Source organism: Nycticebus coucang, chromosome 8 (assembly GCF_027406575.1).
Source record: "Nycticebus coucang isolate mNycCou1 chromosome 8, mNycCou1.pri, whole genome shotgun sequence".
In the NCBI taxonomy this organism is placed as follows: Eukaryota; Metazoa; Chordata; class Mammalia; order Primates; family Lorisidae; genus Nycticebus; species Nycticebus coucang.
In genome coordinates, this window is record NC_069787.1 from 115,657,991 (window position 1) to 115,674,072 (window position 16,082).

Consider the following 16,082-nt stretch of genomic DNA (forward strand, 5'->3'; position numbering starts at 1 on the left):
TATTCTTGCTGGTTAAGTAACTGTGTTCTTCTTCATTGAAGTAAATACTGTGCTAGTGTTTAATTATAGGTTTATACTGGTATTGGGTGCAAGGACAAGCTACATCATCATCATGATACGTGCTATACACGCACAAGCTATATCAACATCATTTTGAATAATAAGAGTCAGGAACTCTGGCTGGAATGTTCTGTATTAAAGAAAACAGGTATTTTTCAGTTACATTCCAGTGAGGAAAACTGCTAATTCATATGCCACCAACCATAGGCAGAAATCAACAGAAATGAAGAAAAACTTCACTACTTGAAATACGCTGGGCTGTGGTACAAATTATTGCCCCATGAATTAGTTTCCTTCTACTGTAGAATTGATCATTTCAATTACGTAGACAAGCAGTGCAAAACATTCCTAAAATTATTCTGAAATCCTAGCTCTGAGATCTATATAAAACACTAAGCAATTTACCCACAAATACAAGGAAAACACTTTTTAAAAGGATCAGAATGGGTTATTTTTCCCCTCTGTTAAATATTAGCCTTTGAAATGAACCCGGCTGATCTGCGAAATAACACTTGCAAATTGTTGTGTTTTAATAAAGTGACAGAGTAAGAGGAAAGCCACAGAGAGGCTTTCCTGCTTCTGCTTCTGGAGGCATTACAGGCCAGGAACATTATGCGATGATGCCTTTTAAAGAAAGGGAACCTCTTAGCAAAACACCTTGCCTGGCAGCAAATGTAGCCACTTACTCCAAACACGAGCATATTTAGAGTCTATGAAAATCTAGCATCAGAATCCCAGACCTCTAGTGCAATACTCAGGAAATTATAGCTTTTATGTCTATAATATTTACAACCATCCCATTTAAATACGTGAATATGTGAGTCTGTAGTGTAGCATTGGAGGTCTGCTCCATAGGCTATGGGAAGCTTTCATCAGTCTGCGTGGTCCTAAAATGGGGCACCTCAGGTTCAGGTTTCTGGAAGGCTCAGAGCCTGGGCTGCTGCTGGCAGAGAGAAGACCTAATCCGGCTACTCCAGTGAAAATCTCTATGTGAATGTGGATACCGTGGATGCTGGAGAACCAGCTTGCAGGGGGCAAAGTACAATCAGCAAGCATCACTCTTACTATACTGGAACCGGGTGAGCTCAAGCCCATACATTAGTTTATAAAGTAAGCCTGAAAGGACAATTAATTTTTAAACCAACCTGGTATGACCCCTAAAAGAAATTTTTATTTTAAACCCTCATAAATGTAGTAAAATTGCTGTTTCAAATGAACTAAATGAGAATTCAGTTAGTTTTTCTTTGGTTGCAATAGGAAAATAAAAGCTTTAAAAATTAAATTTAATCCAGAGATCTTTCAGTGTATTGGGGAAAAATTATTTTGTGTAGGCATTTGTCAGAAAATGAATTTCGTTCCCACGATCTGTGACTGACCACTGATTTCTGTTTAACGGTCTGAAGGCGTGCTCACACCTCAGTTAGAAATAGGGCAGGGCAGACTCAGGCTTGTTCCAAGTTAAAGGATTCCTTTAAGATTTTTCTCCTTCACTTTTTAAAGTGTTGTGATTTTTATTCCCTGGGGTGGTGTCTTAAGGAGATTTTAAATCTTAAAACATAGAAATAGCTATTGAAAATGAAAGCTGAAAGTCTCAGCCAGTTAGTTACATTTTTTAAAAATAGGTAATACAGACCTCTAGTGGTTGAATGGTTTGAAGCTCTTCGCAAGAAAAGGAAATTGAACAGAATGTACCTGCCTATTAAGGAAAAAGTTAGCTGAAACTTTGTACTTAGCAGAATTCAGATGTTTCCTAGAAACAAAAAGGTAAGAACATACTTTGCGGGGGGGAGGGGGGCGCTCCCCACCTTACAGATGTTTCTCCATTCCTTTAACACAAGCCAGGACCCTCTGACCAAAGTCTCAGCAAAAGTCTGTGATCGGTGATTTTTCCACTGAAAGATTATGTGAATGGAACTGGCAGATATTTGTGTTATATGAAAAATGTTTTAATATCCTTTGTACATAGTTTCACTTTATGGGGGCTTTTCTTCTTCTGCACTCCAAAGGCTCTCCATGAAAACAGAATCTCCAGCAGCCCCAGCTGACCTGTCTAGGGGCAGCCACACTTCAGCTGGGTGGCAGCAGTGACAGGGTGGCTCTCCAGTCCACGGGTACAAGTTCAAGTGATTACTAAATGTGCCTCTGGACTAGTTCTTCTCAAACCTTAATGGACACTGAAATCCCCTGGGCAATCTACTTACAAGCAGATTCTGCCTTGGAAGGTGTGGGGTGGGGCCTAAGGGTGCTGGTAACCCCCAGGCGATGCTAATACTATGTCTCCAGGGCCAATCTGGAGCAGAAAGCCAGCTCTAAGACAGCTTGCTAATTCTTTTCATTAAATTTTTAGTATTTACTGATTTCTTCTTTGTTTTCATCTTTAATGGCATCCTTTAAATTTCTAATTTTTGAGTTTAGAAAACATTTAAAGTTCTTTTTCACTTGGCTGTGTACAATATCGCTGGGATCCTGTTACTGGAGTTCTGAAGAGTCGACCTTCCATTTAACAAAACAGATTCCATACACCAGTGTTTTACAAACTTTTTTATCTCACGGCACACTTGAACCTGTAGACAAACTTCAGCATACTTAAATTATGTTGGTCAAAAACAAAAAAGAGTCTTGCTTTAAACTCTTTTGATAATAATTTAATTAATGATCTTTAAGAATTTCTGCGGCACACCTAAGATCTTCCCACGGCCCGCCAGTGTGCCCAGGTGCACAGATTGAAAATCACTGCCATGCATTCTTTAAGCTTTTAGTTCTTGGTAGTTGTGGGCGCTTTGCTAAGAGCTTGAAGTGATGAGGCACTTGCAGCCACAGTTAAATATGTGATAGCCACATTGGGAAAGCGGGTGAAGTCAGGCTTCGTGCATGTCACAGTTTGTAGAAAAATGACTAAGGGCCCAAAGAGCAGACGCGTCTTGACATCAAGCAGAATAAAAAAGCACGAGCTGAAATCCTAGGAGTCGACAGATGGGAGTAAAACATGGGCGAATGCATTTTTCAGACCAAATCTATTATAATTCCATCAAAATAACTTCCTATCATAGCATGTTGTCAACCTTAATTTTGAAATCCATAATTTTAGAACTTATGTCATGGGGTAGTCTTTAAAAGCCTCTTACCAACTTATAACATGCAGTTTCGAATCAAAAATAATATATTAACAAGCTGTAGCGTGGAGGGAGTGCATAAATTATCATCATTGCTCTGCATGAATAGTAATTCACACGTTTGCCTCAGATACAACTTAGATGAAATAATTAACTATGTACAGTACTTAACAGTATAAAAGTAATTAATCTGGCTGCCTCATACTGGTTTGGCCTAAATAAACATGCAATAAAAAAAGCCATAGGATTTTATTATTTTTTCACTCACGTTACTACTTTCGTAAGTTGGAATTTTAATGTGTCAGAAGAAAGATACCGTTGTATCCTTGCTTGGTAAGAAATCGCTTTCTTTTCATATGTTAATGTGCTCAGTTTTATATATGAATAATTGAGGGTTGATGTTCTCCATAGTTTTATGCATTCTTCCTACTTCATAGTTTAGTGAAAATGATTATTTTAAGTTAAGGTATAAATGAGAAAAAAATTTGATTTTTATTGCTCTGAATCACACAGACTGTTAATGGTACTGTAATCCTGGGTTGGCGTAGCTTGGGCAAAAATATTTCAGGCAAGGTTATTAGTTGGCAAGAAGGCAACAAATAAGGCAAATATCCCTGTTTGGGAAAGAGAAAGGGGCTCAGGTGACTCCCAACAAGGAGAGAAAAGGTTCGTTTCCCTCTAGTTGTTTTTTTTGTAGAAACAGAGTCTCACTTTATCGCCCTCTGTAGAGTGCTGTGGCGTCACACACTCACAGAAACCTCCAACTCCTGGGCTTAGGCGATTCTCTTGCCTCAGCCTCCCGAATAGCTGCCCCTCCAGTTCTTTTTTTAAAAGCCCGCTGCAAGTGTGTTCATGTGCCTTTGCCTAATCGTATCAACTAGAACAGTTTTTCCCCAATGCGACTCCGTTAATTAACCATGGAGTGTTACCCCGCTTCATAAATGGGAAAAGAAGAGATGAAGCTGAGTAGTTCTTCCAAAATTGGATAGCATATAAGATACAGGAGTGAAACTCAAACCCAGAGAATTCTGCTTCTAGCGATGGTGGGAAAATAGAGACTATTGACCTCCCCACTTAAAACAACTTTTAAAACTGGGCACATAGATGGAATAATAATTTGGGAGACAACAGGTATCACATAACAAAGGCCAGTGATCCCCAAAGGGTAGAAAGCAAATGAAGAGAGCCTTGTGACTGCCCCAGCTCACGGTGTGCAGAAAGTTCCTGCCACGGTACAGGGAAGGCAAACCCAGGCAGAGCTCAGAGGTCTCCCTGAGTTGAGAAGATGGATCTGGGAGCCCAGAGAGACCAAGGAAGGAATTCAAAGGGCACCAGAGAGTTGATTGCGACATGAAGTTGATCTCCAGCCATGGCACCTTCTGAGTTAGTTACAGGACAGTTTACATCATCAGACTACTGTCTCCAGCTCTGTGCTTCATCTCTGAAAACTCAAGTTTAAACAGCGTAAGATGTCACCTTTGCAATTAATTTGGAAGATAGCATTTTTGCAGCTTCCAGTCTAACATACGGTGTATGAAATCATGAACTATTGTTCTTCCAGCCAACAACACATTAAACTGATATATATATATGTAAAAAGTTGTCCTTTTACAGAATTTGAAATTCGCTATTGAGCGTTAAATTATTTGTTTTTAATAAAGCTGAAAAATCAGCTTGTCCAGGAAATTTTATTAGGGCTAGAATCCCAAAGAATAAATATGTTAGCCAAGCATGACTATTAATCAGAAACACTCCATGTTCGTCCAACATTAATCCCTTGTCTCTCCCTCGATGTATCTGCCCGATTAACAGCAGATATGTTCTCCTCACACACTGGTGTGTCTGTGTGTGAGACGAAATCTGCAAGGAATTTTCTAATGAATTTAGAAAATACATTAGTATCAAAAATACAAATAGAGCTTTGTAACATAAATATGCAGATAATTTTTTGGAGCAAAGTCACTTCAGAAACTGACAAAGAAACATTTAAAAATAAATATTGCAGCGCTTACTAATTTTTTTTTTCTTTTTTCGAGACAGAGTCTCACTATGTCGCCCTGGGTAGAGCACTGTGGCGTAACAGCTCACCGCAACCTCCAACTCTTGGGCTTAAGTGATTCTCTTGCCTGAGCCTCCTAAGTAGTTGGGACTACAGGCACCTGCCACAGTGCCCCGTTGTTTTTTTTGTTGCAGATGCCATTGTTGTTTAGCAGGCCCCAGTCAGGTTCAAACCCGCCAGCCCCAGTGTATGTAGACAGTGCCCTAACCACCGAGCTTCGGGTACTGAACCTTATTAAAATTGTTTTTTTTAATTTTAGCTCCTCATCATCTATACAACAAGGGCCATTGAGTAAGTGCGGCTTTATGAAATAAAATAGAACCTCTGTACGTTGACCACCAAAGGGTGCATAACAAAACTGGGCAACACACAGAAGTGGTCAACGTAAAGAGCCAGGCCTACGGTACTGTGGTTCATGTCTACGCTATGAAAATTAGGTCAACTTCAGGAGGTGGCCGGTGTACAGAGATGGCAACTATGGAGGTTCTTCTGTAGTTTCAGTCCCTTTCACTACTGATGCCCTTTTGATTACTAGACGTTATTCGTTGAATGAACGTCAAAGTAATAAACAACACTACCCAAACATTATAGAGTCCATGCTCTAATCACTTTTGGAGCTGTAACAGTCCTAAGAGTCAAAATAGTAACCTTCACAGTATGGAAAAGTGAAAAAGGAAAAAATAAGATGCTGGCAGAAACACTGGAGTGAGTAAAGGCTGCCATGCTGAGATCTCTCTCAGATGCCAAGCCAGTCTCAACCCAGAGTGGCCAGCCTGGCTGGACGGTTACTTCATCCCTCACATCTCACGTTTCTCATTTCCTCAGACTACTCTGCCACAAATTGGTTTTGAATGTGGACACAGACGGGGGCATATCAAACAGGTGGAGATATACTTCAAGTGTTTAACAGTAGAATGAGGGTCCTCAGCACCTTGCTGGGGATTGGAGTCTTTTTTTCAGTTGTAAGATGAGGTGATTGGCCTGGATCCCAAGTTACAGACTGGCAGCCCTTGGACCACTTTTGACTTGTGAAGATTTCTGTTCAGTTTCATAGTGTTGAGGTTTTTATTTTTTTAGTTGTTGAAAACACTTTCCGTTAGGATAGTTCACATAAAGTTTGAAATTTCCAGCTTATCTTCAAAAATCAGTCACGCCCCCCCATTACAATTGGCACCGTTGACTATAGCTGAAAAGGGACTCCCCCACCAGCTTTTGAGAAAGGGGAAGGGCCTTCCATGCCCACTCCTCTCTTTTACTCTGAGCCTACATAAGTATTTGAATACGTGAACCGCCAGAGCGTATAATTTCTAGGGACCAGCCCAGAAATAAAATGCTGTGAATCTCTGACTTAAGTTGTTTCCTTAAATTGCTCAAGGGAAGAAAAAGACTGTAGAGATTAGTAATTCAACTACATTATAAGTTAAACAGACTTTACTTGGATAACCTGACAACCAAAACACCCTTGACAATATAGTTATTGTGTATATTTACCAGGAAAAAGTTTGTACATATTCTTGCATTTCTCCGAAGAACATCAATAAATTTGACCTACAAATCTTCTTCTATAGCAGAAATTTTGAGATAAAGGTACTCTTCAAATCTACGTAGAAACTCTGTAAGTGGCAGAATGACTTTTCATGTAAAAAGGACATGTTAATTTTTGTTATATCATAGAGAAATCATGTAATTTATCTACAGGATGGCTTTAAGGTCATCACTGACTTACGCAGATGATTGTGCCTACAGGAATAGACTGATTTCTAAAGCACATTTCCTTTAGAATCGAACTCTCATTCATATCAAGATATCCAAAATTATTAGCACGTTACGTGATACTCACAAAGTGCTAATGAACTTCACAAACCTCCCTGCTCTGTTCTGAGCACAAAAATATTTACCCTAATTTGTTTTTCTGTTATTTTATATAGTCATAAAGTAATACCAAAAATGTTATTACCAGAAACAAGACAGTGTTATATAATTATTAGAAAGTGAAATCATAAAATCATATGAGATAATAGCAATTGCAACATGTTAAATCAAATAATTCAAGGAAGAGGCTTGTAGAAATACTAGGGGAGCTACAGGCAGAGTATTTTTTCTCTGCCTCCTGCATTTTGAAGGAAATTTGGTCATTTCATTAGCTGTGCTGTGATTCACCAACCGAAGGTCTATACAGTGTGATGTTCCTCCTCCTCCTCTTTCTTAAGGTCACCTGCATTTTGGACATGCATTCTTTGCCTTCAAATGGATTCCTTAAATTGCTTTAGGGGAATAACGATATCATCACATATTATGGTATTATTAGAGCTTTTAGCACAACCTCAGTTTCTTGGTTATATGTAACAAAGTGACAAATTACGCATATAAGGTAAAATATTGTGCAGTAATTTCTTTAGTATATGTGTGAGGGCATATAAATGTATGTTGACAATATATATAATCCTGATTGGTAACTTTGAGTATGTGATTTATGGCCATCTTTGTCCCTCCTCTGTAATTAACCCTCGAGTTAATGGTATAGACTAGGGTTTTTTTGTTTTTATAGTAGCTCTTTATTTTTTACACCTATTATGCCATGAACTCACAGGGAATGGTTTCAGTAGCTCAAGCTCCTTTCCGTTAGTTCTCACAAAGTGGGCTTCTCTGGGAGCAGCAGGCTGGTGCTTCAGCTGACCCCAGGTACCTTTCTCTTTGGCTTCCTTCTTCTTCTGATCATTTTCCTTCACGTGTTTTAAGCACTCTAAGATCCCGGCTCTTAGAGTGCTCAATATGCTCGGTATGAACATTCATCCTTTTGTCAAGGATTGACTTCTTCGTTTACAGCAATGCCAACAGCATTCTGTGTAACACTGTAGACTCTTCCAGTTTTGCCATGGTGACATTTGTGGGGTCTTTTTGACCAGCACCCATTCCCTTGATGTCTACAATATCATCTTTCTTGTAGATTCGCATATACGTCGCCAACGGAACGACTCCATGTTTTCTAAAAGGCCTGGAGAACATGTATCGGGGCTTCTCCTGTTTCCCTTTGTGTTCGTCCTTAGGGGGAATTACTGGAAGATGGCGTCTCTGCCACCAAAAGCAGTATAAAGTAGGTTTTTATCTCATTTTAAAAATAAAGAGACTCGGGCTCAAACAGGGTAATTGGCCAGTTGCACAATTAGACAGAGACGGAGACAGCTTCTTAACCCTGACATTGGTGACCACAAAGCTTAAGTTGGTGTTTCCTATCATGCTGATGGGCCTTTACACTCTTCAAACATTAGTTAAATTAATGTTTCCTTTTAAGATATTAAATGCTGAATATATACCTCCTGGTATACAGATTAGTTTTTACACTTCAGCCATTTATTAAAGGTGTTTTATTGTATAGTATAGATAATATACTATGTTTGGAAGAAATTGTTTTGTACACATAATCTTAAAGCATTCATTTAAGGGCCAGGCTGTCGTTCCTATGTATCAAACCAAAGTTCAATAAAAGTTTAATGATGTGCCTGAGGTCTCAAATTCTACAGAGGCAAATAAAAAGCCCCGAAGACCCCCCCCCAACCCCAATTCTAAGCTGGTGTTTGTTCCGAGTCGTTTTTTCCCCGCTAAATCTTGCGGTTAACATATTTCTGCTCTTCAACTTCATAAATTATGTTGCTCTTTTAAACGCATTGCTTCTGGTTTTATATATTAAAACTCAGCATCAGTATTAACCATATCTCTTCACTCTTAATTCTGAAGTGTTTCCATCTGATTGCTTTTTTAAACTTTTGTACTTTATGAGCTTTTTCTTCATTTTTGCTTTACCCCGATTATCCAGGAAAGGCCGCCTGCATCTTTTGAAAGCTCTTATGTTCTCAGTGAAGAGACCTTTCAAGTGACCTTGTTTGTCTCTTACCAAGTCACATATCCTGACTTCAAATGCCTCCCTAAAATGTTCCTCGCTTGGCATCAGTATACAGAAAAGGCTGCACTCAGTGATAAGAAAGAATAGCAGTGTTTTCATTGTAAGAGAATGGAATTCTTAATGGGAAAGAGGAGAATGTAACTTCTTCCAGTTTAGCTGGTCTTTCAAACTTCATGCTGCTTTTCTCCTTGAACTATAAGAAAATCGTAGGGAAAATACCACAGAAACCAATAAATGTTGAAAACCATGGGCACATAATTTTGGTAGAGAAGTCTATTAATAGTGCTCTTTTGAAAGTTTTTTTTCCCAGAACTATTCTTCCTTGACTACCAAAACAACTACTCTGTGTCCTTATGAGACAGAAAAGCAGTGTTATAGAGAAGGCAAGTATTTGAAACTCTGTGGTGGCCAAATTCTAGAAAGTACCATTTTTAACTAGGTATCTTTCTCCCTGCTCTCACTTTTCTCTACTTTGAATTCTAATAAGACTTCGAGACATCTTCATGTGCTGCTCCACCAAGAAGAAAAAGCCTAACGTGAATGCAAAGGTAAAATTTACTCTCAAATATTGCCGTGGGTTCAAACCGTAACTAAGAAAATGCCAGGAAGGCTATGTTAACCAGTCTGATGACAGTATGTCAAATGGCATATAAAACCAGTGCGTGGTGCCCCATGATTGCATTAATGTACACAGCTATGATTTGATAATAAATAAATAAATAAATAAAAGAATGCCGACTGGTGCCCCTGACCCTCAGATTCCCTGTGTGGCTTTGGCAGTGATACCACAAGGGGGCAGGGTTTCCTTACTTCCGGAGCAGGTGGCTTTCTTACTTCACTGGAAAAAAACTTGGGGCCACCACAATAGCCTTTAATCACTTGAAGTCCTTATAACAAATCTAAGCTCAAATTTACTCTTTCAGTGTATTTTTACAAATACACATTTGTCCTAGAGTTATGAAAAATGCTTAAGAAGATCATTTCCAGAAGACCTAACACAGCAGATAATTAGTCAACTCCCAGCTTCACAGCTGCTCCTAAGCACTCAACACAACCTTAGACTTTAAGGGGTTAACCAACAGGATTTTCTCTCTTGAAGAGTCTATAGTTTTCCTGGGAAGATATGTGTATGATACATGAAATAAAAGCCACTAATAAAATACAGTCCACAGTTATTCCATAAAAGCTAAGAGCTATAAATCATCAAAGTTTTTTGTTTGTTTGTTTGTTTTTAATGGGAAGGAGAGTGGACCAGAGCAGGGTTTTTCAATAGCAACACTTGGCATTTGGGGCTAGATAATTCTTTGCTGTTGGGGCCTGACCTTTAGCACCATCACTGCTCTCCACCTGCCAAGGTGCTAGGAATACCCCCTCTATTGAGAAAATTTAAAATGCCTCTAGACAGACATTGCCAAGTATCCCTGGAGGCAAAAATCACCCCCAATTGAGAAGCAGTTACTGGAATATGAAGAGATAACCTTACAAAAAATAAAATTAATACAGCCTTGAAACATTACTTATACAACATCAAAAATGTGATGACATGCTCTCTAAGCCTCTTTCCTTATCTGAAAAATGGGACTAACAGTGCCTTTCTTCATAGACACTTGTGGGGACGAAAACAATGAACACAGTACTTGACACAAATAAGCATTCAATTAATTATAAATGACAAATTATGGTATTGTTAATATTAAACTGTTATTGTAAGTCCTTTCTGTAAATCAGCAGAAAAACCAATTATAAAATAATTGTACATTAAATAAGCTTAATTATATACTGGCATGTCACTTTGTGCTAAAGTTATGGAGCTGAAAAGATTAAATTGACATTTCCCCCATTGACACAGTTAATCATCTCAAAGATGAACTGTTTCCCTTTGCGTGAAGGTCAAAGTCCAGTAGCTTCCACATCCCCATTCTGACCAAGTAGTTAATGATCCGGAAATAAACTTTTAAGTGCTTTGGAGGATTTCTATGTATAGAGAAGTTCTATGTAAATATTTCTCCAATAGGAGGCTTGAGAATGATAATTTACTTTCATCCTCTTAATTTGATTTCTAAGCTTCACCTATCTTATAAGTGATAAGAACCAAAATTAATTGGGGAGAAAAAAATAAACAAATGATTTCAAACAGCCATGATCTTCAGCTGGAACTGAGTAACTTCAAAAAAAAATGAAATTGCACAGGAAGTGGGCTGAAGTTCAGCTAAAAATATTTGTTTATAAAAACTAGAGAGTATTAGACATTTCTATCACACTGGCTTATCATTGAAATTTCTGCTGGCTCGAGTGAAATTGTGCTCTTCTATTTCCAACCGCGGGGTTCCCTCCTTAACCACAATTGCTTTCAAACTGAAGGCTTATAACTTCAAGAACAAGAACAAAGTAGGCTTAGCTAGCTAGAATAACAGGAGAAGAGTTTTAATATCTCATGAAGTAAGAAAAGCACTAACGGTGTCGTTATAGCAGAGTTCGGGAAGAGGAAAGTGGACATTGACAGGCGTTGACTCGAACAGTTTTGTGGCTGGCAATAAAAAAAAAAAGGAGCAAAACTTGCTTGCTGAAAGTGAAGGAGAGAAAGAAGGAATTTCCATGGAAAAGTTAAAAACAAGAGGGGATGGTAATCCTGGTGTGGTACAGAATGTTCAGAAAAATGTCCCTGTCCTTAAAAGTTGCTGTGACATGGGGAACGTGCTTTACCGCATAGCCCTCCTATGCAGAAAGGCTGTTATTTCCACTTTACAACCCGAGGGATGCATTTTATTTCACATTTAGAGGAGAAACAAACAGTCAAAAGGCAAAAATGGTACACTAGCCTAGGCAGATCTCTTGGAAAGAGTTCATTTTTTTTAACTCCTTTTCAGACTGCACAGAAATACTAGGAATATATTTTAATTTTAAATCTGACATGTGACATCTGGTAACTCATTTATTGCTAATGAAGTGTTCACAGGAAGCAGCCGTCACTGGTATCTCATCTTATTTTTCAGTTGGCAAAGTGTTGTTTACCTTTTATTAGCCCAGCATCCGTTCCTCTTATCATAGGCTGTTTAATTAGAAACCACAAGTAGCCCAATATAGAGAAGAAGCAAGATGGTAAATAATAGTAGATAGAATGGTTTACATTTTTTATTATAATCAGTGGCATAGTATCACCACTGGAGCTGGCCAAGTCCAAGCAGCCTTTCAGCAATGCCCTGTCAGCCTCCCCTGGGTCTTTCCATCCCCTTGGATACGTTCATTTCTTCCATTTCTAGCACCACAAGCAGTTTCCCAGTCTCTCTTATCCAAATTTGCTTGCAGGAGAAAAAAAAATAGTCATTTACACCATACTGTGAATTTAATAACACCATTGGAAGTCCCAAAGTTCTGGAATCTCATAGCATCTCCATATACACAATGTCATTTAATGTTCCCACCAATTCTGTGAGCCAGACTGGACAGGTATTTACTACATGATCATCGTCATCATGAACGTTATCAGTATCATTGTTTTCCAGATGAAAAAAAAGAGTGACAGATTAAATGAAAAGTCAAAAACTCAATAGCTCATAAGAGGTACATCATGTGTTTGATTCATATCTCTTGGTTCCATCACTAGCCTCTTCCCGCCACTTTAACACTAGCTCTCACCTGAACCATGATGGTCCCTTCCCATCATAGTTCTAATGATGCTATGGAAATGAGTATCGACAGAATTTCAGACAGTTGTATTTTACCAGATGACATCTTGTTGGGTTCATCTTAACTACACCAGTCCTCAATGTGTAAAAGACTTACACATTCTTTTAATGTGTAAGTTTAAGGAGTAAACATTTCTCATAACTTCCATTTTTTGATGCCTCATAAAGGCCTAAGTGAAAACACCTTAGCTGAGAGTAGTTTAGTTGTTTGTTGGATTTCTTTTTGCCTATTTAATCATCATCATCATTTAAGCAGAGTTCCAAATTAAGTTGCCTCTATGGAAGTGTTTTTCAAATGTTAGTGTGCATCAGAATTACATGCAGAGCTCATCCAACACAGCTGGCTGGACTCCTCCCCTTCACACACACACACAGAGAGCTCCTCATTCAATGTGTCTGGGGCAGGGCCTGAGATTTCCATTTCTAACTAATTCCCAGGTGAGGTGAGGCCCGCAGTGGCTCAAGCCTGTAGTCCTAGCACTCTGGGGGGCCGAGGTGGACGGATTGCCCTGAGCTCACAGGTTCCAGACCAGCCTGTCTCTAAAAAAAAAATAGCTGGGCATTGTAGCCTATAATCCCAGCTACTTAGGAGGCTGAGGCAAGAGAATCGCTTGAGCCCAACCAAGAGTTGGAGGTTGCTGTGAGTATGAAGCCACGACACTCTACTGAGGGTGACGTAGTGAGACTCTGTCTCAAAAATAACCAACCCAAACAAACAAACAAACAAATTCCCAGGTGATGCTAACACTGCTGCCCCAGGACCACACTTTCAGAACCATTGCCGGAGGGACAGAGAGAGGACTTCAGTGGGTTAAACGCCCTCACTCTGCAGTCCAGCATGGCTATCGCCAGCCCAAGGTAGTGGTGAGCACATGAAATGTGGCTGGTCTCAACTGAGACCTGCAGAAAACATGAATTATACTCTGGATTTTGTAACCATGGTACAGAAAAAGTAAAATATTTCAATAACTTCACACTGAATACATGTTAAAATGATGAAAGTTTTACATATTAGGTTGGTTGAAGAATACTGGCAAAATTAATTTCATCTGTTTTTTATTTTAATTTTTTTACTAGAAATTTGTTAACTATATATCTGGCTCATGTTATATTTCTTTTGGACAGCACTGACCTTAAAAATCAGAAAATATAGAATGATAAGGATTAGTGAACTACAGAGAATTCAAATCTCAAAAGCTACAAATATTCTGGAGGCCAAAGAAAATGTCTGTTGGTTAGATTTGACCAAAAGGCTCAGTTTGCACTCAGAAACCTTTGCTGCTACCAAATATTCAATGTAGAAACAATCTAATATCGATAGTTTTACTTTCCTTTCAGCGTTTAACCAAGTACTTTGTTATAATTCTTGAAATAAGAGCATTAGATTCTAATAATGAAAATATTCTTGTGAATTTCTGAGTACAAAATTCAATTTATCTCTTGAAGGTCTGAGCTTGCTTTCATGAAATTCATTTCACCTTTCTTTGCACTGTAGAAAGATTGTGTTTCCAAAATTTCTTTGTCTTCCAGTGACCTCACATTTTACCTTTAACAATCTATGAAATAGAAATAGGAACAGGTGTTGCTATTCCCATCTAAATAATTTGCAATAGTTGAGGGATAACAAAATAAGAGGTTAAGTTACCTGTGTAAGATTGTGTCACTGGTTACTGGAAGGACAGACCTTTTGCCGGGATGCCAGTCCAGTGCTTTCTCTGCCAAAATGTTCTGCTTCCCCTCAAGTTTTATAGCATTTAAATGTTAAAAAAGAAAGAAAGAAAGAAGAAGAAGAAGAGTATAATGTATACCAAAAAAATTGGAAAAATGAAATAAATACTACCCTTACAATCTTTATTTTCTTAAAACAGAGTTGCTTGAATTTCTCAAAATGTTGCATAATACTTAAAATATTAAATGATCCTTGATAGGAGTTTATTTAGGATGAGTAAAACTCTGCCCTCACCTCTGTGTTTTTATCTGGGCGACTGAACCACATAAAATGGATTGTTAAACTTTAAAAACTTGTATTTTCCCATAAGGAATCTGAGAGCAGGTTCATTCTGAACTTTGTCTTCCTCCCCCCCGACAGGACGATGTAATTTCCACTCCCTAATTTCAGGCTATGCTTTTAATTTTTAATTTCAAGCTTGGACTCATCTCTTTCACCCGGCAATGCCAGGGACAAAACCAGGGATGTCTGAGAGATTCCCAGGGCCCAAACCAATGACATTGACCTCATTAGCCCAGGGCCTCATTGGCTATCCAAATGTAGTGTTTGGGAAACTTCTGAGTAATAGTTAATGATTTTAAAGAAAGGAAAAAAAAAAACTGTGACTGTAATCTTATATGGAGTTTCTTTCTTCATCCTGAATAAAAAGCAAAATTATTTTCCTTTTGTTGATTTTAATAGAGAGTTCTTATGTTTAATAAGGAATATTATTAAATTAATGTGGGATTAAAATACATAGATAAACAAAACTAACTTCTTTAATAATACCTATTTCATTTCCACTGGTCAAGCCATATCGGCTTTGTCTTCAAAAGAAACATACCTATTCAAAAAAAAATTATGATTTTTTTTTTAAGTATTCAACCAACTCCCTGAGGATACAGTAGTCTAAGGATGCTAACTGATGGGTTCAAGGTCACCAAGGTACTGAGTGGGAAAGCCAAAATTAGGACCTGAGTCTCCTTCCACATTTTCAGGACCAATCTGCAAACTATCATTCAAGAAATAATCCTGCTACAATCAGAACATTGAGCAATTTGGATAAACATGTACAGTGTATTGAATATTTACTCCTTCTAGCTTCATTTAAAATTCATGGTTGTGTGATTTGTATAATGCTAAAAGCTTTAAGCTGAAATGAATTGCCATGTGGCCAATAATCGCTAACATAAAACTCATAATACATATAAATTCTACAATATTATCATAATTTCTTAAGGGCTCAAATTAATTAGTGCTGCTTTTCCTATCCAACGACTTTCCTCAGACCTCTTACAGTGGAATTTGAAATGAGATCAGCAATTTCTGTTTTTGAATTAAAGTTTCAAGGAAATAAAAGTGAATTGGCTTCACATAGGAAATCTAGGGCTTTCTCAAGTTGGATGAAGCAGCTAGTATTGGCCGAGAAGCCCACATTGGTGCCGCCTTGTTTATTTGTTGAAAAGCCTGGGAGCCGTCTCCAAAAAGCATATTACTGAAAATGATGTTTTCTCCCCCATGATGGCTGAGCTGCTGATTCATTGAACTGTGGTCA

The 16,082-nt window shown here is 38.3% G+C and overlaps 1 protein-coding gene and 1 long non-coding RNA gene across 3 annotated transcripts in view; one reads left to right on the plus strand and one right to left on the minus strand.

Annotated features, from left to right (window-relative positions):
- The window catches only part of AGTR1 (angiotensin II receptor type 1), a 51,487-nt gene that overhangs the window by 19,593 nt on the left and 15,812 nt on the right, over nucleotides 1-16,082 (plus strand). The window lies entirely within an intron of this gene.
- Nucleotides 12,251-15,034, minus strand: LOC128592013 (uncharacterized). The gene is made up of 3 exons (XR_008381741.1): nucleotides 14,783-15,034; nucleotides 14,465-14,547; nucleotides 12,251-12,432 (listed from the first exon to the last, which is right to left on the minus strand). It is a non-coding gene; the product is annotated as an uncharacterized LOC128592013 (long non-coding RNA).